At 45.6% G+C, this 25,407-nt stretch overlaps 1 pseudogene; it reads right to left on the reverse strand.

Annotated features, from left to right (window-relative positions):
• Positions 1 to 14,037: 14,037 nt before the first annotated feature.
• On the reverse strand, positions 14,038 to 24,905 carry LOC134442908 (butyrophilin-like protein 3; annotated as a pseudogene).
• Positions 24,906 to 25,407: the final 502 nt, after the last annotated feature.

A 25,407-nucleotide genomic window follows, 5' to 3' on the forward strand; every position in this document is an offset into this window, starting at 1 on the left:
TCTGGCCTGTTGCCTTTCGTCAAGGGTGAGCAACCGGTCCGTTGTTATCATTCGTCGTCGGCCTGGGACTTTAACCCTCAGGCCCGCTTTTAATTGATGTAGAGGCTTTGCCTTTTGTGCGTAATGTTTCATAAATCCAGATATAAACTCAAGTTTACCCAGTGTTTGTTCGAGTTCCAATAAAGTTCTGGGGGTCATTATACGGTCCAAGTATTCCTGCGTCACCCGCTTGTGACCGTCGTGTAATTCGAAACCCAAGTATTTGCATTTGTTTGTCAGAAAATCACACTTTTTTAGCCCGACTACTAGTCCGGCGTCTCCAATTCGTTTAAGAACTTGTTCCAGTATTTGTAAATTTTCTTCTGGTGTATCTGTTGAGATTAAAATGTCATCAATATAGACTAGGCAATCAATGCCTTCCAACAGATCGTTCATTCTATCCTGGAACACGTTTGGTGCGTTACGCGCACCCATTGGCAACCTGGTCCACTTGAAAGATTTGCCTTTGATCTGAAAACACGTCTTATCCATTGATTCTTCGTCTAACGGGATGGACCAAAACCCGTTCTTTAAATCGAGTGTTGTTAGCCATTTTCCGATTTTCATCCGGGCTAATGTTCTTTGTGCATTGATCAATAAGCTTTCGTCTTTACTAGTTTTCAGGTTTAGGTTCCTAAGGTCGTGGGCTATCCGAATCGAGTTATCAGGTTTAATTACGGGTTTCAGGGGCATCAGGCATTTCGGGTTGGTTATCGGTTTCACTATACCCTCCTTCTCCAACTCCTTTACGATCTCCCAAAGTTTGTTTTCTGTGTCGCCCCCCGGGGTGTAATACACCCTTTTATCGACCTCGGGCATTGTTGCCGGAATGTGGTAGGGTTCGCCTATTACTAATTTCCCGGCGTGGTGTGCATGTTCCGCATACTTGCCTTGCCGCAATATACTTTCCAGTTGTCCTCTATATGCCTCTGGGGCTTGAGCTACCTTTTGGTTTATCAATTCTTCATTTGAAATTCTTTTAACAGCGGCTACTCGTTCTAATCGGGTAAGGTCGTTTAGTCCTAAAAGATTTTCGGGTCCCAGAAAGTATTCTAGGCCTTGTAGTGTAACGAATACGGGTTTTTGTACTAGGGTCCCGTCTGCGAGTCTGAGTCTGCAATATCCCACAAACCGATCGCCCGGCGCTTTCTCGGTTTTGCAGCTCAGTTCTGCTCCCGTATCGATTAGGAATTCCTCGCCTTCGACTACTCCTCGGATGTCGTGGCCTGTCCAGTATCCTCTCGCTGCGATTGCCTCAAGCGGCGTTTCTCCAGAATTTTCTCGTAATGTTCTGGAGCATACTTTTGGGACCACTGGTCCAGTGACTTGAAGTGAGCTATTCTCTCTTCCTTGCTCATTTGTTCCAACTGATCCTTGGTTTTGTGAGGACACTTGGGTGCGGTTGGGTCCGAGCTCTCCCACCACTTTTTTCCCGTTCGCTTCACCGCGCGTACCGAGTTCTCGCCCGTTTTGTGCTGAGCATTTCCCGGTGTTCCGGATTTTTTGTTGGAGCCTCCGGGCAGCCCTGCTGTCAAGTTTTTTGACTTAATCAGTACCGTACGAGCATCATATGCAGATAATTCAGCACACTGAGTGGTCTGATTCATAGACCTCCATCGGGAGGACAAGGCCAATCCCGATGGTAGGGCATTCAGGAGCCTTTCCTGATCCAACACGGACGCTCCCTTTTGAATTAGCCATCTCATTGCTATCGATAGGGTCAGTTGTCCACTGATCACATCTTTAGCTACGTCCTCAATTCTCTTTTGCATCTCGTCCCGTCCCGGGATATGACCTTGATTTAGTATTAGATCTGACATTTTCATTCCGTCCGGGAGTCGTACCCCGTGCTTTATTCGCATAGCGGTGGCCACGCTAGGTTCATCGACATCTATTCCTCCCTCGTGGACCCTTTTCAGGTACTCCACGTCCGATTCCTTATCATTCCTTGGCGGCAACATTTTAAGTGCCATTTGGGGTCCTCCAAACACAGCAGACTGGGGGGCTCCGGCCAGAGACATCCCAGTTAGTGACCGGTTCCACCGGTCACCCGAAGTTAAGGAGTCCATCCCTAACTGTTGCTGTGGTGGAGGGTTCCAGACCTGGGGTACCCCTTGCAAGGTCGGTGCTTGGGGGGGCTCCCGATGTGTGGCCATGCTTTGTTCCAGTAACTCATAGGGGTCCTCCTCCTCCTCGGGTTGTGAGTGCACCCTTGGTCTTTGGGTGTTTCGGGCGGGGGAAGCGGAGTCCGCTTGAGCCGTCCCGGCTGCCATAATCCCGTCCCTAACTCCGGACACATAGCTCCTGACGGACTGGTCTCTCCTCAAGCATTGGCCCCTCAGGTTGTCGTACCCCTGGTTTATATAGGCCTGCTTGAAGACCCTTGTCACGTTTGGCTGCCTCCAGATGTCCCTGGTCGTCGGGACGTCTGGCATATAACGGACCTCAGTGTCGGAGGCTCCATACCAGTCTGGTATTTCCCAGTCCAATTCGGGCCGGTCGGCCGCTCCCTCCCACCTGGGGTGGAAGAGGGTTCCGTCCTCCAATCTCCATCCCACGGCCCTTTCCACTGGGGCTCTTTGGGTGGACTCATCATATCCTAGGCGTGGAAGGGGTTGCAGCCCTACCCTCCGTGCCCTTGTCACCGTTCCTTCCAGGGGTGGTGCAGGTGCTTCCGGCAGGATGGTCAACCCTGCTGGCGGAGGTTGTGGGCTGGTCCCTCTTGGGAGGCCTCGTGGGGTGCTTGTACGCCGCACTCCCACGTCCTGGGGAGCTGACTGTGGTAAGCCATACTCCCACACTTGTGCCCCTTGGGCCTGCCCTAAGCCATTTCGCGGCCTGAGCTGTATAGTCCTGTCGGAAGGGGCATATGCCACATTCCGCTCGGGCCCTGCCGGCCCGGCCCCTAGATTGTCTACTAGAGGTGCTTGCCCTGGCTGTTCCTCCAGGCTTTGTTCCCATGAGATCCCAGGGGGTTCCCTCTGGAACGGCGTCTGGGGCCTATATCGGTCCCCGTTAAGAGACTCTTGAGTGGGGGGCCCCGGCCGGGGGCCTCCAACTCCCCTACCTGGCCCTGCCTGGGCCAGGGGGTTTAGAAAATCCTGAGTGGGGGGCCCCGGCCGGGGGCCTCCAACTCCCCTACCTGGCCCTGCCTGGGCCAGGGGGTTTAGAAAATCCTGAGTGGGGGGCCCCGGCCGGGGGCCTCCAACTCCCCTACCTGGCCCTGCCTGGGCCAGGGGGTTTAGAAAATCCTGAGTGGGGGGCCCCGGCCGGGGGCCTCCAACTCCCCTACCTGGCCCTGCCTGGGCCAGGGGGTTTAGAAAATCCTGAGTGGGGGGCCCCGGCCGGGGGCCTCCAACTCCCCTACCTGGCCCTGCCTGGGCCAGGGGGTTTAGAAAATCCTGAGTGGGGGGCCCCGGCCGGGGGCCTCCAACTCCCCCTGCCTGGGCCAGGGGGTTTAGAAAATCCTGAGTGGGGGGCCCCGGCCGGGGGCCTCCAACTCCCCTACCTGGCCCTGCCGGGGCCGGAGGGTTTAGAAAATCTTGAGTGGGGGGCCCCGGCCGGGGGCCTCCAACTCCCCTACCTGGCCCTGCCGGGGCCGGAGGGTTTAGAAAATCTTGAGTGGGGGGCCCCGGCCGGGGGCCTCCAACTCCCCTTCCTGCCCCTGCCTGGGCCAGGGGGTTTAGAGGGGTCCGGGCCACCGGTGTCACCGGTTGGAATCCCATTCCTCCCCTTTTTTGGTTTACTGCCTCTTGGGTATAGGTCTTATACCCCATGTCTCTGTGGACGGCAGCTGTATCCTCGTCCTCGCTGATATATACAACCATATCATCCGAGGCATCATCCAGGAAATCCTCATCCAAGACATCCACTGGGTCCATTAAGTCCTGGGCAAGCTTTGGGCCCGTCCCTAGGTTGGATTGCAACCTCGGGGTCGGGAAGGGGTCACCGCTTAGGTCGATCAGATCGCCCCCGTACGGTGCCCGAGGGGTAGTGTCCCTATTCCAGGCGTTTGGCGGCGCCGATTGGGACCTTGCCCCGGTTACCTCATCACTTACCTGCCATTTTTCCATCTGCTCTGGGGACCACGAGAGTTTACCCTTTCTTGTGGTCCCCGGGTAACGGGGGTTGTCCAAAGGCGGGTCTCCCATCCGCCCTTGCGGTGGGGGCGAGGCCGGGTCGCTCGTCGTAGCGATCCCTGTACCTGCCGCCACTGCTTCCCACCCTGTGTTAGGGGTTAGAGGGGGGAAGGGCGCCACAGGGGTCATCCCTGGCGCCTCATTAGGTCCCCTTTGGAGAGCACTCTTAGGGGTGTACGGGGCCTGTCCAGGCCTGTCAGGACCCAATGCTTCGTCCAAAGCATGGGTCAGCTCATTTGCCATCCTTCTCAGAGACTCCGGGTCCACCGGTTGGGAATGACTCGGTCCCTCGGCCGGGGTACCCGCCATTTGTGGCTTATATCCTGCCACCTCTCCTTGTAGGATAGCCTCGTCAGCATCGGTCTGTGCCAACAGGTGAATTTCAAATCCTTTGCACTGTCCATCCAATAGGTCTAGAGGGAGAGCGGTGAGCATCATTGCTGCTGCCCGCTGTTGTCCCAGTCCGTTCCAGGTGTATGTTTTAGCCTGGGTAGTCATGGTTACCAGTAAGTTTTGCACTTGCATCTCTGCACATGTGTTTAGGGCCGCCACCCACATGTACTGCATTTCATCCCAGAGGTGGCTCCGCCACTTCTCTGCTGTCCCGGGCTCTCGAGCCATCGGGTTCAGGGCTACTAGGACCAGTCCGGCCCCTAGGTCCCCTTCCCACTGTGGGCTTGTCTGCCGGTCCCGGCAGAGGTATGTCATGTCCTCATCAGTGAAGTGATACACCGGATCCTGAGGCTTACCTGACAGGTCGGCGTCCAGCTCGGCCTGTATTGTGTTTAAGTGCACGTCCAGTGCCACTAAGGGGGTGGGCGGTTTCAGCCTCATCCCTCCCGAGATCAGTGCCCGTATAGTGGCCCCATGGGGGCCCTTCACTAGTCGATTGAGGCCTTCCGGGCCATCGACCAGGTACGGCACCATGTACATGGTTTGATGCCGGTTCGGCAAATTTCTTCCCGGTCCCAGTGGGAACAGATCCTTGTTCCTATAGACCCGCAGTATCAAGGGGTTTAGTTCTCCTCGAGGCACCACTTTGACATTACGGGGGTTCCTTCCTGGGTGTCCTTTCGGGAGTTTTCCCCAGGCTTTCCTACTGTCGTTTGGTGCGGGCGGGTCATCCATGTGACCCAAGTCCGGTAGGTCTGGGTAGAAGCCTTGCGTGGCTCTTCCCAATTCTCCTTGTTCACTGTGTGCGCGTCGGAGGCTCCGGGCTACGGCCGGGCTACCTCCCGCAGCAATTACCTCCTGCCTCATGCTCAGTGGGGCAGGGGCATTTGGGACCACCGCCGACACCACAGCGGTAGGTGCCAGGTTTAGTATGCCATTAGCCATTCCGTTGGCCTGAGCCCAGCCGGCTTGCACTCCATTATACTCGCCGTTGCTCTTGATGGCCAAGTACCAATTAGTACTAGGATTTTGTTGGACCATTTCCTTCATAAATTCCAGGCTGTCTTTAACCTGGTACTGGTATTCTCCTACACCCATGAATGGTATTATCACTTCGCTTATTTTTCTGTCCCCGTCCTGGGCAAGGACAGTGCGTGAATACTGCCCTATAAGCTGATACACGTCTCTTAAGTGTTGTCTCGGGTTGGCGGCTGCGGCCGCCCTTTCATAACATACTTGTAGGCAAATCGTTATTTTGGGATCCCCGGTATAAACTGGCAGCAGCGTCGGTGCTGCTACAGGGAGACCAACCGTTCTCTTGGTTAGGTCTCTCTGCCTTGTAAACTCAACTGGCCACCGGTTATAGAGTGCCAAGGCCACTCCAGAACCATGTGAGAGGTGGCAGTTGGCGGCATTCACGACCATCTGCGGTCCTGTGCCGACTTCGGTCCAGGCGATGTCCCCCAGCACCATTTGCATGTTGGGCTCCAGTTGAACAACCCGTTTGGGTGGAACTGGCCTTCTGCCCCCCACCCCATTGGGGGAGACAGCGCGAGATGAGGCTTGGCTCATTTTATAAAACTCGTCTTTAATAGGTGCCTTTCACCAAATGGTACTGTCCCGGTCGAGCCGGTCTATTCCACACCAGAGATCCTTACTTTCACTGGTATCCGAGGATAGGGGGCTGTCAGGGGTCACGCGGTTACACGTGCTCCCTAGTCAATCGCCTGTTTAACTATGGACACTGAGCGTTACTGTGCGTTTACTGGTACTGGAGGTGTTTTAGCCCTGGGCAGAATTCCCAGTCCTTATAGGCCCGCCTATTCTTTCCAGAGCTACACTCTCTCAGCCGCTGGATCTCAGTGTCCGGATTTAACTAGGCGCTGTCTTGTGAACCTCCTGGCTAGGCTCGCCATGTAAAAAGGGTCAACAAATGTACAATTTAATTGTATTTCCTATTTTACAATTACCCCTATCCAACAGAGGATTTTTGTACATTTATAACTGTGTTTCCCGGCCCACAGTTCCCCTTTTCTAGGGTTTCGCTCCACCGTGCATTCACTGTAGGAGTCCACAAGAACAGCAGTAAGGAAACTCAGAGCTGGTAACGTTAACGCCCCTGTGTAGCTGCTGGGAGACAACTCAATATGTAGCTGACGGACTTGTGAGGCCTGGGACCAGTGGTGTGCAAATAAATCACCCCTAGATTTTACTCTAAGGTTGACCAGAGCCAGCAAACAAAGTAGTAATCAAGTGCTCTTACCTCGCCTTTCGGGCGCGGCCCGCGCCTTGGGTTGTGGTGTCCCTTCCCAAAAGTGAAGAACCAATCCAAATGCAAGTGAAAGTAGGTTATATAGCCGAATTTATTTAATAAAACACGAGGTAGTAACTTGTTACAAGGTGAATGGTCCTATTCACTGAACTAGAAAAAAAGACTTCTTGCACACACTCTAAGCTCTGAGTAAAAATGAAACTTTCCGTTCCTGTCTCTGCTCTCTGCCAAAATCCAAAGAATGAAATCTCCACAAAAGAAGTGCAAGAAGTGTATAATCTACCGCAAATTATCAAAATCAGGGTTTTGCTTAAGACATCCCTACTTATACACAGGGTGGGGGGAGAGCTTTTACGTCACCCCCCGCCTATTCTAGAAGTTTCTACAGCACTTGGTGTCCTGGGTCCCCACCCCTCCCTGTCTCTCTGTGCCTTGGGTACAGCGCGGTGGACCTATACTCTAGGCCCCTATATGGATTGAAACTGTCTCTGTTTCGGCTGCGCCCTGCTTCCTGAAGATAGCGTTGACGAGGTTCTTCAAGTACCTATCTAAAAATCTACTCAAGTAAAACTAAAAAGTACTTCACTTAAAATGTAATTTGAGTAAAAAGTAATAGTTACTTTTAATTAGCTTTCCTCTTGAGAATGTCATGTTTATTTTTCTTGAATATCGTCCTCCATAACCTCTATCTCTTGCTTGGCACCAGCCATCATCCAATACATTGATACAAGATAGTAAAATAGTGGAAATGCTGTGTGCCATCCTGCACAATCTTTCATTTCTGGCGGATTGTGGCATTATTGTGCATGCCATTTTGTCTCTCAGTGAATTTTTTTACTCAGTACTCAGGCCAGGTTCCAGTGTAATTGAGTAAAGTACTTGGGTCAAAATGTACTCAAGTACAAGTAAAAGTATTAATTTAAAAATGTACTTAAAAAAGTACAAAGTATTCATAAAAGCTACTCAAGTACAATATTGAGTAAAAGTAATAAGTTACTTTTCCACCCCTGCCTGCGGGTATCCTGTGGGCAATATTGGAAGACAAACTATTAATGGGATTTTTTTGTCCATTAATATTGCTAGATTTTCGATTAATAGTTGATTGCTAATATTGCTAGATATCCTGAATATATAAAGTCCAAAAGGGGGTCTCTGCTGAAAAAGTTTGGGAACCACTGCAGTGCAGGATGGTTGAGCCTGTTTGGGCCTTGAGCAGTGCCAGAAACTAATCAGGGGGCTTCCTCCAGGATGACGGATCCAGTTGGTGGTTGATAACAGCCACAGGATGACTGATGATGAAACACTTCTGGTAAAGCTGAGGTGTCTGTCTAGCGATGTTTTATCAAGACAGCCTTATCTCTAGATATCCTACTACTCAAGAGCTGCTGTCCGATAAGGGACTGTACGTTATTTACCGGGGGGGGAGGGCTGGTGCGCTGGAAGTCCGGTCAAAAAAAAAAATCATGGCCCCCCCCTCCACCTCAATTTTTTTCCCCATGGCCCTCCCCCCACTTCAATTGTGTTTTCCCATGGCCCTCCCCCTACAGGTACAAAAATGTAATATGTAAAATTGGTAGATGAACAACCATCATGACAACAGTCAGAGTAGCCTACATCAAGGGCGGTTGTCTGCACTATTATGTGCTATCGATATCAGTGGATACCTATGAGAAGCCGCTAGAATCTACCTCTGCGGCTGCATGGGATGCCTTTTAACTCCACTGTCACCGTGACAGTTTCTCTCCTCTCCATGGGCAGTCTACAATGTGTGAAAAAAATAGTAGAAATGCATGACTAGGCTATGCGATGCACTTGTGAGAGGTGACCGGGCTTTCAAACAATTTAGATTTTCTTGCAATTGCGACTGTGTATCTCAAGATGCATACGATCAGGACCCCTGCCTTGACTCCCCGCCCGCGCACAAAAGCACGCACACACAGACAGGCATTATGGCCTACTGCTTCCCGAATGTGATTAGGCTACACTCTGATGGCCAAAGAGTTTGTGCTGTGATCGGCGAGAGAAGTAGGTTAAGCGCCAAAGCAGCTGGTGCCATTGCTGGCTATTGATACAGGGAGAGTGTGAAAGCCACCTTTAGTTTGCATTTGACGTTGGCCATATTTAAGAGGCACTAAAAGGTGCCGCTAAACGGTGGTCAAATCAGCAGCAAGAGGCAAAAGGAACAAATCGCCACCACTACAAAAGTCCAAAACATCTAACAATAGCACAGCCATTTCACACCGCGGCAATTCAATTTTGGCAACAGTTATGATAGACAATTAAGCCACGCACACCATCGGCTGTGCTATAGATTCACCCCATAGCCAACTCCGAGGCTAAGATAGACTTCACCAGCAATAGGCAAGACCTAGCCTACCAATGTGCTACTACCAGGGCTCTAAATTAACGCACGCCAACACGCCAAATGCGGGTGAAAATCCATTTTGGCTAGTAGAAAAAATCATCCACTAGCCAATTTGGCCGGTAGACTCTAGCGCGCGCCCGAACGTCAAACAGCTGCCAGCACAGATCTGTGGCTGACTGCCGTCTGATGAACGTAAAACGGCGCCTACATTACCCATAAACATTAGGCCTACCGTCATGATGTAGCCCACACCCATTGGCTGGCCGTTAATCACAATAACACAGCTTCACATTCATTGGCTGCGTGTTAGATGCCCGCGCTGGAACTACTGTTGATCAAATATTTTCAATGAGCGGACTAGCGCGGATTACTTTGGTTTTGTAGGTTTTGGACGGGTGAAAAAGAATGTGGCAGTGGTTAGAGCAAGGTTATGTGTCGGTGAATGCAACTTGCAACTGTAGTGACGCTGAAATGGAGTGGTGGTGGTGGAGCGAAAACGGCATGAGTGGAGGAGCATGACAGCTGTCTGTCAAAACCGTGTAGCCCTGCTGTCAGAAGTCGTCTGATATTTGCGAGGTCCTCGCAACTACCTACGATGGAGTTGTCGTTTCCTAATAATGCCCACGCCATCGGAAAGACCATGCACGAGTTTGACATGGATGAACGAGTAAGTGAAAAAAAAAACGGTAACAAAAAACTAGCGACGCTATGAAAGTAGCAAAGTAAAAGCTGGTGGTCTCCGTGATGTTATTGGATGTCTACTAGTTTAGACATAGCGTAGCCTAATTATTGTCATTCCAAGCGCATGATATTAGAGTGAAGCAAGTATTAATCCTGCAGGAACCTAAAGGTGTGAAGCAGCAGCAGCATAAAGAAACACACAATGCAGACATCATACACATCGCACTGAGTTGGCTCTGTGTGTGTGTGTGTGTGTGTGTGTGTGTGTGTGTGTGTGTGTGTGTGTGTGTGTGTGTGTGTGTGTGTGTGTGTGTCCTCCTCTTCTCCTCCCCACCCCTCTCTTCTGTGCATTGTCCATGGCATTTGGCCTACTGTGTGTGAAGTTTAAGTGATACTGTGTGGGGGATATGAGGTTTTGTAGTGTTTGGTTGTGTGTGTTTGGCTAGTGTATGTTGAAAGTCTGGTATGTGTGCAACATGTGTGTTGAAGGCATGCTGTGTTTGTGTGAGGTGTAGGCCTATACTGCATGTGAGGTTTGGGTGATGGTGTAATAGGCTAGTGTTTGGCTGTCTGTACAGTATATGGTCCAGCGTAGGTCTGGTATGTGAGAGGCATGTGTGATGCAATTCACTGTTTTCAGAGGAAATTGAATAAAAAATAATGAAAATGCAGGTAATAAAAATAATTACTAAATAATTATAGAATAAACTGAACAGTGAAATATGTTGAGTATAATGTTTATATTGTTTATCTGTGTTGAGGATATAGTTTAATGGAATAATTAAAAGCAACATAATTAACGCATGGTTTATTTTGGTGAGATAAAAAAAATGGCTAGTTGACCTTCCATTTGGCTAGTAAGAAAAAATGTCTACTAGCCAAATTGGCTGGTGGTGGAAAAAGTTAATTTAGAGCCCTGGCTACTACGAATCCAATCTCCACCACAAGAAACAAAAGTCACTTCTTACCTGACACGATGCACAATTTTGGTGTCATTCCCTTCTTCCGTCGCACTTTAAATTCACCTAATTCCTTACTTAGTTGGTCCGTTTTTGATCACCAAAGTGATGAGACTTCTCTTCACAACAAGTTAGCTCCTCCAATGGGTTTAAGACCGTGTTGATGCATGCCCAAGCCAACATATCGCTGTTAATACCACTTTTATTAATACCTTGACACCACAAGCTAAACAAAACAAACGTCTCTCTCGGCGGTGCTATGCGACCATTGAACACAAATGTAAAGCACACGGCGGTGCCATTATATAAAATCATGACTTACCAGAGGCTGTGACCACCAGTTGACTACAACACAACACCTCTCCAAAATTCCTCTGGAAATGCCCATCCAATTCGTTGTCAAAACTTCCCAAACTGTTTAGCCCATAGGCCTATAGTTCACCTCAGCTAGTTTGATATTTGCTCACGGTCATTTTCTATGATGCTCAATGTTCCTCCGTAGCCACACAGTGAAAGAGAGTCAGCGCGGGCAATCTACAGTAGCTGCACCTGATAGTTCTACAGATACACGCTTCAGTGCTAAAGTATGCACCCGGGACCTTGCATCGCAAAGCGATGTGTTTCAGAGCATTTCTTTATTATTATTTAAAATAATATATGAAAATAAAATAAAATAAATTCGTTTTTTTCCCATGGCCCTCCCCCTAACTCCGATTTTTTTGCCATGGCCCTCCCCTCCACCTCATTTTTTTCATCATGGCCCTCCCCCCTCTACGCACCAGGTAAATTACGAACCTCCCCCCCCGGTAAATTACGAACAGTCCCTAAGGGGTGCACAAACAAAATATGTGTGTTACTATTATCAAAAGTGAAACTCATGCTCTACTTAGCGTGAGATAGGCGTGACAACGTTTTGTAGCATAAACAGAGGTGTAAAAAGTAAAATAAGTAAAATAATGAGTGCTACAGTTTTCTTCCAAAACAGATGACTTCACCAAGTAACTACAGTGACTCTACTACGGCCCTGGTCTTACGATCAGCTGATCCTGAGCTGGTTGGATCAAATTTGTGGTCGTTTTTATTTTTTGTTGTTTTTAGTAATAACACAGCCTATAAGCCTGGTCGTAACTACCATTGAGGACACAGAGGTCATGTCCTCTGTATTTTTTCCGCAATGTGTCTATGATGAAAATCGATATATGATCAACAATGATAAATGCAGTCTTAATACACTCTCCCCATTTATTCCCAAGACAGTGATTAATGAAAACAAACAGAAGAGTTTGTCGCATTCTAAATGTAGGGCCTACAGTATGCAGTATAGCACACAGTATTTGACCTCTGTATTTGAAAATGTCTGTTTACGGCCCTGCCTATCTGCCTCAGTAGGTACAGTGGAATAACTGGAGTAACAGCTGTGTAATATAATGTCATGTAGGCCTACTGTTGTCAGAGAATCGTCCTCTTTGCTGTTGTTGTTCGTTCACTATGGATTTCCTTCTACTTTTAGGCTACTTTTGATACATCTATAAACCAATATTCTTTTTCTGGAAAATACTACATTTCTGTCTCAAATGGTTTGTGGCAGCCTGCCATGTACGTGAATATGAAACAAAATCAAGCTTTCTTTGTGCAATATGTTCTTTCCTGGTACGTCACATTGCAGCTACTATTGGTAACTTAATTATCTCAGTCAAGTGAACTGCAACCCCCAACAGCAGTTCTCCTACACACACACACACACACTTCGTTGGCACCGCTGTCCTACACTGTTCTGAGTAGTGAGTCAGCACATACCTCAGGTGGCTTTGCAACATCCTGTAATACACCCCCGTTTACACAATAAGGGAGGCCAGGATATTTGGTTTGACATATAATCATGAGCATGCTGTATCAAAAATTAAAGCCCGTCAGGATGACTATGCAGGATGTTCCTTGACAGTTTGTTTCAGACCGAGAAAGGGAGAGATAAAGGTGGATCGCAGGGCCGGCAGCTACGGTCAACCTCTCAGTACGGACACTGGGCAGTGGAAGGAGTCGTGTAGATTTGGTTTGGAAAGTGGTGGGGACACTAATATGACAAATTGTCTGGGTGGGTATACTATTTTTGCACTAAGAATGTGAAAGAGTGGTGGGGCCAAGCTAGGTTTATCTTAAAAGGGATATGGACATGTCCTCACCATCTACACCTAACATTGCACCCAATGTGAAGGACAGAGGCAGACAGGAGATAGTTACCGGTATACCTGGTTTAATATCCCAGGAAGGCATACGAATGTACTGTACCTGTACCTTTACTGGACAACCTGAAGTGCCGTACTACACAGACAACACCCTGATCTTCCCACTGACCACACGTGAGGATAGGTGAGTGGACCTGATGACAGCCATGACTAGGCCTGGGACAGAATCATCTAAAAGACACCCCCCCCCAACTCTGGGCAGCCCCTTTCCCTGAAACTGGGACAACTGACCCCTTTGCCCTACACCTATTTGGTGGGCTTGTTGGTGAGGACCAGAGACACTGATAGAAATCCTACTTCATATAATTTCAGTCATCATATTGAACAAGACAGTATATTTAGAATATACTGTAGAGCCTATAATATTAATAATTGCCCCTCAAAGGCCCCCAGTCAGTGCCATGCACTTACAATCATACTAACCTCCCCCTGTTGCTGACGCCGCTGGTGAGGAGTGTAAAAAAGTTACAGTAGAAGCTGAGATAAAAGCAGAGAAAGGGACTGGCTGAAGGGCGTGACTCACTCAGCCTACGGGCATGACCAGACAGTAGCTGATCTAGCTGATAGAAAAATACTTGTGGCATGGCCATATTGATTAAGTAGAATCATTAAAGTCAGAATGGGGTCCTAATTTGTTGAGCAGACTAACGACATTCTCATTGCCTCACCGCCAAGCACACTTGCTATCTAATAGCTATGCAATAGGCGGTTATTAATCAACACCCACTCTCAGGTTCTTAATTTCTTTATTTCTTACATACATGTCTAGACATAGCTGTGTGTGGCTGTGGGGAAGAGGTGACTATGCCGTGGAGCTATTCAATAGATAATGCTGACAGTATGTCACACGCAAGCCATTGTGGTGTGTCATGATGACTAATGTGACCTCAATCTGTGAGTGAGTGAATGTGTAAATGTCGTAACTTGTGACCAACTATTCTTCAATTGCGTAAGTGCTTACATGTGTGTGGCACACGGCCTGGCATGGACCATTTGTAAGTGTCCCTCCTTACATCTCAAATCATATGGTCTGAGTAAGCAGTAGCTTTTTACAGTGCATCTACAAGACCGGCTTGTGCGAAAAGTCCTCAGGTACAACAGTTTCGCTTTCAATGAGAAAAGACATGTATGGCATGGTAGCCTATGTGAAATATAGGCCATGTTGCAAAAGTGAGCCATTACTGAGCAATATCTATCAATTAATATCAATTCAATAACCAAAAGGCACTGAAAATAGTTATGGATCTGGCCTTGTTACTTTCACTGTGTAACCACATAAGTATACTGTAGGCTACCTACCTATCAATAATTTTGGTCATGTAGAGTAGAGTCGAGTACTTTATTAATCCCGATGAAAATTAAGGTGTCTCACAGCTTACATAGATACATAGATAAAAGATAACAAGATAAACAAAGACGTAATACACAGTATTGTACATTGCAGTAAACATAGCAAAAACTGAGTATAGCATGTGCAAGTGTCAACAGGTCGTAGTACAAGAAACCTAGTCTCACTGCAAATACCTGTATTAATCTTAAAGTCATAAAAGTTTAGTTAGTTTTAGTTTAGTTTATTGGTTTATTTCATCAGGGACCATGTGCAAAGTGCATTAGTTAGTAATTACATAGATTTGTTCAGAGCAAGAATGGATGAAGGTTTTCAGAGGTGGTGGAGCGGAGTTGTGAATGATTTTGTGCACAAGGCGCACATCAGAATATAAAATTATGTTGTCAAAACTGAGCAAGTTATACTTGTCCAGTATGGCACAGTGGTGAAATTGAGATGGACGTCTGTCCAAAACTTTAAGAGCTTGTTTGTAAAGTGATGCGATGGATTTCATGGTAGTCTTGTTAGCCTGAGACCAGCTTGACATACACTAGTGTAAATGAGACATTATCATGGCATTTACATAGGTCTTAGCAGCATCAATAGTTAAAGAATTGTGAATATGTCTAAAATTTGCTATGCTATATTTCACAGTGTTGCCCAGTTTTTTAATGTGTTTCTTAAAAGTTAATGTGGAATCCAAGGTCACTCCTAAGTATTTAAACTCGTCAACATTTTTCAATGGTTATCCATTTGCATATACGTTTGGTAGAGGATTTAGTTTATATCTATTTTTAAAAAAACATAGTGACCGTTTTATCAGTATTAAGTGTGAGACAAGAGCTGGTCAGCCACTTGGTAACCTTGGTGAGTGTTTGTGTCAGTGTGCTTGCAACTTCTACTGGGTCTTTACCATGTGTGAACAACACTGTGTCATCAGCATACATCAATATCCCCACACCGTCACATACTTGTGGGAGATCATTGATGTAAGCGCTGAACAGTAAAGGCCCCAAAATCGAGCCTTGCGGCACCCCCATAGAGCAGAGCATGCTCTGAGGGATGATGTTTTATACTTTACCCTGACACACTGGAAACGATTAAATAGATAGGATTCAATCCATTTCAGTATATTTGGAGACAACTGAAAGCTAACTAACTTTGTGAGGAGTACTGAGTGGTTTACGGTGTCAAAGGCCTTTCGCAAATCTAAAAACACAGCACCCACTACTCCTCCGTTGTCCAGATTTGCCTTGATGTGTTCAATAAAAAAAACAGCAAAAGTAGACATATCTAGTCATTCTCAATAGCTAATTTACATGGAATTAGCCTGTAATTGTGAGCAAAAACTTCAACAGGCATAACATGTTTGGGAAAGTTCTACAATAGAAATATCAACAGGAACACACAAATTCTGACCGTCTCCACAACAACACTGGAGCAAAACAAACTGGAATACTAACAATGTTATCAATTATGGACAAAGGAAACAAAGGAAAACGGTTCAAGAGTGGAGCTATTCATTAAGCACCATGCGTTTATTGAAGCACGGTTTCAGTCTACAGTCATAATGAGAGCAACCAATACCGCCTTATCAGCTATGCCTCAGAATTGCCCATATAAAGTGCATACAAATATGTTCACATCACATCATAGCACATCACATCATAGTGTTATACTTTGTACTATTGACTTCCAGGACAAAAAAGTGGAAAATGTAAGTTGTAGCCTACATTCAGATCCAATAGAATAAGAGTATTCCATTTACAAGGTTTTCATTTGATTGGCATTGTGTCTGGAATTATTGTCTTGGAATTGTTGGAAAGATAGTTGGTTATAGTTTAAAACACTTCTGATATTCTTTTGTTACCAATTACAGCTTTAGTGAATGTGCCAAGAGTATACTAACAATGTGTGTCTACAAAGTAAAAGTAACTTCACTGAATCCCAAAGGAAATTAATGTGTCCAGGCAGCAGCCTGTGGTACATAATTTGTCCCTGTCCGGCAGAAAAAGTTTAACACAAATTTCTATTATTTTTTAAATGGTTTATTTAAAACCAGTATTTTCTAAAATAAATATTGCATCATTATAAAGTGAGCTTATAATCATGGAAGCATGGATGACAATCGGCGTTAAGGAAAACATTGAGGACTGTATGAAAGTGCAGGTAGATAGCAGGCTATCAATTCAGTTTGTAGTTAAAGGTAGTCTTTATGTTGTGCTCTTCCTGATGTAAAAAATGCATAATGTTGGTGCTCTAAAGTTAGATAGTTTGGAAGAAGAATGGGGAAAGCTGTATTGGGTAGGCACTACTTTATATTATGTATCTAGTGTGTGTTGGGGGGATTGTATTGGGTACAGGCACTACTCCAGATTATTTATCTGGTGCCTGTGTGTATTGCTGTCCTAATGGGGAAAGTTGTATTGGGTAGGCACTACTACATTATGTATCTGGAGTGTGTGTGTGTGTGGGGATTGTATTGGGTACAGGCACTACTCCAGACTATTTCTCTGGTGTGTGTTTGTGTGTGGGGGTGTGTTATTATTGTGTATTATTGACACTGTGTATTACATGTTTTTCATTGTTTATTTTTTCTCTGTGTTGTTTTAGTGACAGTGATGAGGAATGGCAGCCCTATGTCTCCAGGGGGAGAAAAAGAAGTCGGGAGGGAGGAGATGGTGACGAAGAGGAAGAGGAAAATGCTGGACCTTCACAAAAGAGGATAGCAGCCAGAGCCAGAGGAAGAGGCAGCGCCAGAGGGAGAGGCAGAGGCAGAGCCCGAGGGAGAGGCAGCGCCAGAGGGAGAGGCAGCGCCAGAGGCCGAGGGAGAGGGAGAGGCCAAGGCCAAGGCCAAGCGTCAGCAGATGCTGAAGAGGATGCCAGGCCTTGGTTGGATGAGAATACAGAGGACCACTTGCCAACTCAGCCCACCTTTCGTCCAGCACGGACACCTGGCCCACTGCTCATCCAAGGAGCAGTATATACCACACTACAGCTCTTCAGGCTGTTTTTCATAGACACTCTACTGCGCACCTTGTTACAAAACACAAATAAGTTTGGGTCCCAACATCACGGTAACAAATGGAGTGACATTAGCATTCCGGACATTTTTTCCTACCTGGCCGTTCTCATTTATATGGGAATGATACCATTGCCTGCAATTACGGACTACTGGAGACGTGACGAACTGTACAACGTACCCTTTCCAAAATCAGTGATATCTGGAAAGAAATTTCAACTAATAGGCACAGCCATACACAGTTTGCACTAGTAAAATTGTTTGCACATATCACAATAAAACTTCAAATATGCTCTATAATACTTTGGTTGCCTTTTTTTTCCTGGGCGAAGTGTAAAAAAATGCAATTTCTGTACAGTGATGCCTCTGTGATGCCATCCTAAAGCCATTTCCAACCAAGCAAGGGCACTATAATACACCTCAAAGGGTAAGCTTTCATTTGTGATCAAGATCATGCTTCTAGCACAAAGGGTTCTTGTTCAGTAAGACTTTATTTGGAGGGTGCGTTTTGGCTATCCAAAAGGCACCTTTGGAGTCTCCAAGTGGTACTCTTTGGACACTTGGAAAAAACGCATGTGCATATCCACACATCTTTGACTTAGGAAAGGTCATACATAGCTGTATGAAGTTCTCCTGTGACATTGAGCTTCAGTGGACCTGGGAGTAAGTCCCAAATGTGTTTCTAGGGCCAAATGTATCAGCTAGCTTGCTGAAATGTGGTAATTTCCTGGGATTTTCATAACCGCTTTTCAGAAAAAAGTTGTTCCAACCCCTGTAAGTCCTTGGCAGTACATCACAAAATATTTCTGTCACTTTCTGTGGATTCAGTGGAGCCTCTGCTTTCAAATGACACCAGCCACTTCAAATTTGGACAAAGTATGCAGGCACAGGAACCATTTAAGTAAACGTTGTGCAAAATCTCAAAAATACCCCCTAAGGTTAAGGGGTTAAAAGACAAATTTACTCTTAATGCCTCATCTTCAAATGTAAAAAAATATATATATTTAGTTAAAAAAGGATATGTACATACATTCATACATTCATATGTAGGCTACATAACATTCACATTCATGGCATTACACAACAAATTGGCAAGTTCAGAGTTTAACCCATTGAGACACATCATTTTAAATTTGCTGTTACCACTGAAGGTACAGCGTGCATTAAGGGGCTACCGATTAGGTTTTTGGGTGGGGAGCTTAAAGGATAACTTCTGCCAATTTCAATATGCTGTTGTATTGCTCACGCTGCCCTTGACTTGTCAGAACCTGGTGATGCTGTATTTATCGACTCAGCCCTTTCCGAGATCTGAGCTATTCTAATGGGGGCAGATTTTGTTTACATTAAAAGCTTTAACATAGGCCTACTCCAAATATTATCCCAAAAAGTATTGCTGTTTGCTAGTTGTCTGCTGATGTTGCATAACCTTTTGGATGTTATTGTGAATAAATCAAGATGTTTTTTGAAATGTAAACAAATGCCTGCCCCCATTACAATGACCAGGATCTCGGAAAAGGCTGAAGAAGAAAAAAAACTCAGGTACTGACAAGTCCAGGGTAGTGTGAGCATTACAACTGCATGTCAAAACTGACAGAAGTTACCCTTTAATAAGGAGGAAGACAGTGCAGATTTCCTTGACAAAGAAATGTTAACGATGAGAATGTTGCAAAGTAAAACACCTGGTATTCTTTACCATCCAGAGTAGCTTCACTGCATTTAATCGCAAAAATAAATAATATTGTACAAAAAATGTAAAACAATAAGACTATGATTTTGTTCACAGAACCGGCTGCACAATGACATTTAATTACAAAATATGCATTTTTTTAACATCATTTTGACACATGTGGCTGCCAAATCTCCAGTGGCACTGCTAAAGTTCCATGCACCAGCCAGTCTAGCAAAGATGGCCATCTAATATTTCAAATTCTCCCAGGATCCAGAGCCATTTAAATGTGTGCTTTTATAATGACTCAATGGGGCAGGTTTCTGGAGATAAGATGCAACAGTTTGGTCATTGGCGCTGCTGGTAGCTACTGTATGTCAGAGGAAATAGCGGCCTGACTGATTGTTGCTGAAACCAGTAGCATACAAAAGCATTTCATAGATGTGGGTTACACCCAACCACTGAGAACTCTGGTCACAAGACAAGACAACTTTACCAGATCAATGTTTACAGGGCTTTGAAGTCACCATAGCAAGGCTAGTCTGGTCAACCTTTGGTCCGTCTCCACCCATGGCTCCATTTTATTGGTCTAAAATGACAGTCCAAGTGCTTCTTCATAGGTTTTAATTTTTCACCAGTGTCCATTTTTGCAAACTCTTGCCCTTATTTTATTAAATGTTGTCAGTCTGTGTCAGCATGAAACAAGTTGTGATTTCTGTATGTGCTCTGAATGAGCTTTGTGTGTTTTCTTTCTGTGCAAAAGTATGAGGCCAATAATCGATAATAGCAATAGGCTTAGGGATAAAATGATGACGACTCTGTCCCGGTCAGAGATACTTCTAGTCCCTTCACTGGTAATATCTTCATGTTCTGTCAAGAAAGGAGACAACAAAATTGTATTGAGAGTCATGTCTCAATGACATCTGACAATTGCACAGCACATAATTGACAAATAGGTGTGGAAAATAACATTGTTTCTTTTTATTAAAGTCTCAGTGATTATATATATATATATATATATATATATATATATATATATATATATATATATGACCATTTTCTTTATTCATCCACATCACACAATGTTATGCAAAACTCTAATTAATGTGTTCACTTTAACTCCACAAAAAATCTGGAGGAAACTTTAAGGTTATATACAAAATTGACTTCAATTGTCAAGCACTGGAATAAAACACTGCTGCCATTACACCTGTGTATGAGTCATCTTATTGGAGGGTCTTCAGTACTGTACTTACCAACAACTACAGTGATGTTCCTCTGAATCTCCTGCATCAGTTCTGCGTTCCTCAGGATGAAGTTGAGTGTTGAGGCGTTAGAGCTCTCGGTCACACTCAAGATGCTGGTCACAGCGTAAAGTCCAGAGTCTGCGTCCTGTGTCAAATTGGTCTTGGTTCTGTTGGTGAGGTCCTCTTCACCTTGAAGCCAGCTTAAGGTCGGGGCTGGGAATCCACCTCCAGATGTCAGCACAAGCTCCACGCCTCCGGACAGAGAACTGCAACACTGGCTCAGAATACAGAGCTGAAAAAAGAAATACGCACAAAACTAAGAATTTCAATAATGCATATTTCACAATTACATCAGCAGCCACACCCACACCATTCCTACGATATTAATAATGAGGCATACATACTGGTGATATTTAAGTATCTTAATTATTGACTGAGACTATGGGTTTAGCAATTACTATAATTTCATTGAGGAAGTGATCAGTGAATGTTTAAATGAGGTCATCCTGCGCAGTCCGCTACTCAGGGCTTAAACCCATAAAGTTTCGCACTCTAGTTCAGCATGGGAGGCACAGATACAGTGTACTTTACTGTCAAAAATCTATGTAATGGGGTTAGCAGAGAAAGAATACCACTGAGCTACAGATCTAGGCCCATAGCTCAGCGCTATCTGTATGAGGCTTTGGGAGGGAGGTTTACTAACACCGAACTCTGTCACTGACATCCGTTACAATGTCATCGGTTTAACTTGCACTGGCTTTCAAGTATCATGACACACACGTAATAACAAATATAGAAATACCATAAGAATTAAAATAATAATTAATGTATAATAACACAGAAAGGTCCACACAGCATTATTACTTTGGATCTAAACAGAACTTCATTACTTTCATCTTACACTTTTTTACACAACCCCCATGCTCATGTGTTGATGTTTATCGAAAGAGGCTACTTTATGCATTTTGTATTTACCTGCCACTTTGACAGGGAAGCTCCTCCTCTCGCTGCCCAGGTGTGAGCTGACTGAGCAGATGTACTCCCCCATGTCCTCCACCGCCACCTTGTCCAGCCTGAGGGAGGCGTTGCCCATCTGCATCTCCGAGTGGAACAGGCTGGTGCGCCCCACATAGTGGCCACTCTGACGCTTCAGCTGGTCCTGGCTGTAATAGTAGCTGTGGACGACCTCAAGGCCGCGTTGCCAGGTGATGACGATGCTGTCCGGTTGCCAGTCGTTGCCCAGGGAGAAAGTGCAGGGCAGGACGGCAGGTTCACCCACTGATATCACCAGGGAATGTGGAACTGTGACCTTGAACTCTGTTGAGGAAAGGCATTCTTCAGTATTTTCATATTGCATGCTTCCACCCTTATCCCTATGCAGGGTAGGGTACCATCCTGATTGTCTACATAACATACACCTCACACTGCTAGATAACAAGTTTACAAGTAAGGGAATAAGAAACACATTGTACTTGATTTATCAAATACCAGACACTCCATATGTTCATGCCCATCTACAATGGCTTTATTGTGCATACTGGTAGGTCTGCCATATATTTACAATAATTCTAGTGAGAGGCCTGCATTTATGGCAGCCTCAATGATTGGGGGACTGTAGCTGGGGGGGGGGGGTTGCCCTGCACAACTTTATACCCAGGCCTGTGCTCTGGCTGATACAGTACCGTATGAGTCTTATCCCATTTCCTCCTCAAAGGACAAAGTAGTGTAATGATGAGACCATCTTTTAGGGTTGTGGGTGTGCTCTGATTCTTACACGCCAATGAATGAAGTGGTCAGAGCACACATTTGTTCTCGGGTAGCCTGGTTTTGAACCAAGCTGGGGCAATTCTCCTTTACTCCTTTACGAGAGTTGTTTGTAATATAGGCAATATAGGCCTAAATTTTGTTTTTTCATGACAAGACCTTTTGTAAAAGTGGCAGATCTTGTCACACTGTATCACTACAGTAAATACTTGTAGTGTACAACATTTGGAGTTAAGTCCTTTAAAACAATATGATGGATGTAATTGTTTCCCAAAACTAAATGAACCCAAGACATCCCGTAGGCGTAGGTCCTACTGTATGTTTTGGCTGTCACTTAGGACTCTCTCACTCCACTTTTTCCTGGTTTCACTCCTACCTCTTCACTAGGACGCAATACATCTCTATCAAGGATTCCAACTCAACCCCAGCTCCAGTCAACCACAGTGTGCCTCAAGGCCCAGTGCTTGTCCCCCTGCTGTTCACCATCTATATGCTCCCTCTCGGCCAGATCATGCGTCAACATGGGCTCAGTTTCCACTGCTATGCTGGTGACACCCAGCTTTACATCAGTGCTAAATCATCTACCATTCTCTCTCCCCTATCACTAATTCACTGCCTGCGCGACATAAAGACTTGGATGGCCATCACCCTGCTCAACAAACTCAACAACAACAAAACAGCGCTGATGGGGATGACCCCTCTCTGTCCAAGAAAGTTGGGGACGTCTTATTGTACGTAGACGGCTTTACATGTACCATCAGACCCTCCCAAGTGCGGGGGTGGGGGTGGGGAGACGACCCAAAGATGGCTGCGCCCAGTCAATCCGAAATTCTGCTAGTGCCTTGAACCGCCCATTGCCAGTCTAGGTTAGTATAGGTCTGTGGTTTGGACTTTCTCTGCCCTCCCTTTCCAATCTCCCTGGGCACATGGGATTGTTTTGGCTTGCTGTGGGCCAGGCCAGAGAAATTAGAATACAGGGCCAGGCCAAGGGGGAACGGACGATTCGCTCAACGCACGTTTCCAATTGACGTTTCGTTCAAAATTGAGATGTTTCATAGAAGACCTAAAGACGTTTTGTAGAGGACATTTCATCCACCACAAAGACCAATGAAATGTCTTCTTATGTTTGAACGAAACGCCTTATTGGAATCGTCCGTCAATCCGTTCAGGCTGTCTATTTGTACGTTGAACGAATCGTCCGTCAATCTCCATGGGAGACCTGGCTCACACAGTGGGTAAGGGGCTCCCCAGGTCCCACCCCCCAACCCCAATCCCTCTGGTCACTAGAATGCAATGTGTGTCTCTAATTGGCTTATGATATGAGGTTTTTAGACCTATGTCTTGATGCTGTAACTTGTTATAATATGGAGCCATGGGAGTTTTTTTCTCCTCATCCTCACCCGATGTAGGCCTATACAGGCTATAGTTGGCTACTTGTAGGCTAGGCCTACTTTGTTAGGGTGCCGCCATGGCAGTTGCCGTTACCCTTAATTTCCCCTGGGAGTTAATAAAGTTAGGCTACTCTTACTTAATTATTATTATTATTATTATTATCAATATTAATAAAATCAATAAATAAATTAATAAATACAATTAATAATACTAATTTGAATTAGATCTCTGTAGGCATGCTTGAGGCCTACCTTGGTCTTACCAATATAAGACATCAGACTGACACTGCCTATCACATACAACAACAACAACAAAAAAGATTAAAGCTGCGAGCAGCCTTGGCGGGCCCTCGCACCTACGGCCCAGGGGGCATGGCACATCGCCCTGCCCTAATACACCCCTACCTGTGAAAAACGGATGAAGTGTCACAATTTTCTGACAGGTATGAGGAAGGAAAAGGCGTCATTGTCTTAGCACTGCTATCTTGTCCACTTCCCCTGTTTGTATCCCTTTGCATTGCCATTTCAATCATATAGACACATGCAAAATGTTTAATTTCCACATTTATAGCCATTAATTCGCCTAAAACATGGTGACACGGCACCTGGTAGCCACTGCAATCACGTATATGCCAGCTTCGGACAGGTCTCTGCAGGGGGTTCTATTGAGTCTGACATTTTTGGATTTGTAAATGCACCATACTGAACAACCATGCCATGTAAGTTTTACAAGCAGAAATGGGGACCTAGAAGTTCTTGTGGGAAGTCATGGGACAATGAGAATGTGTGTGAAAACTCACAAAAGATTCTTACTATGGGTTGCTGAGATATGACTTAACTTCCTGTTTGGAGTGCTAGGAGGATTTTGATTGGCTGTCCTGGCCAAACCGTAAAAAATGTAATAAAACCCTTTCACAAATCTCTTCAGAGTGCTCCTGAAATCATATGTATCAAATTTTGAGAAAATCAGACCGAATTTCAAGGATTAGGACCACGTTATCGATTTTCACCAAATCCAAAATGGCGGACATTCTGAAAATGCGGGTATGATGTCATGGGGTTCGTTGGATTCGTCTTGGCCCAAGGATTTCAACGCTACCACCAGAATTAAAATTGAGCATGCGGTTCAAAAGTTACTGGCAGAAATGTAGCTAAAACTTTTGCCTGCTGTTGGGTGGTGACTTTGAACTTTGAACTGCTGGTGGCGCTAGAGTGTTTGAGCTAGCGACCTGATATTTCTTGTGGGGGGTCATGGGATGGTCAAGGATGTCTGTTACAATTTACAGATGGTTCTGACCATGGGTTCCCAGGATATGACGTCACTTCCTGTATGGCAACTTAATCCAAAATGGCGGACATTCTATAATGGCGGATATGATGTCATAGGGTTCGTTGGATTCGTCTTGGCCCAAGGGTTTTCAACGCTACCCCTGGATTTACAATTGAGCGTGCGGTTCAAAAGTTAAAGCTAGAAATGTAGCTAAAACTTTGACCTGCTGGTGGCGCTAGAGAGTTTGAGCTAGCAACCTGAATTTTTTTGTGGTCGGTCATGATATTGACGGAAATGTCTCTGACAATTTAGAGAACATTGTGACGATGGGTTCCCAAGATATGACTTCACTTCCTGTTTGGCGGGTTTTATGCGACTTTTAGTCCGTTTTTGATTGGCTCTCACGGCTAAACGATAAATTATATCCAATATTCTTTGGGACCCCATGTGTAGCTAAGTCCAGAGATACTATATACCAAGTTTCGGGCGAATTGGTCAAAAAGTGCGGGAAAAATAGCTTTTTTATTGATTTTCACAAAAATCAAAATGGCGGGAAAACTATCCTAGCGGACAATGACGTCATAGGGTGCGTTGGATTCGTCTCGGCCCAAGGATTCCCGTGGTACCAA

The sequence above is a fragment of the Engraulis encrasicolus genome, unplaced genomic scaffold, assembly GCF_034702125.1.
Source record: "Engraulis encrasicolus isolate BLACKSEA-1 unplaced genomic scaffold, IST_EnEncr_1.0 scaffold_264_np1212, whole genome shotgun sequence".
Lineage (NCBI taxonomy): Eukaryota > Metazoa > Chordata > Actinopteri > Clupeiformes > Engraulidae > Engraulis > Engraulis encrasicolus.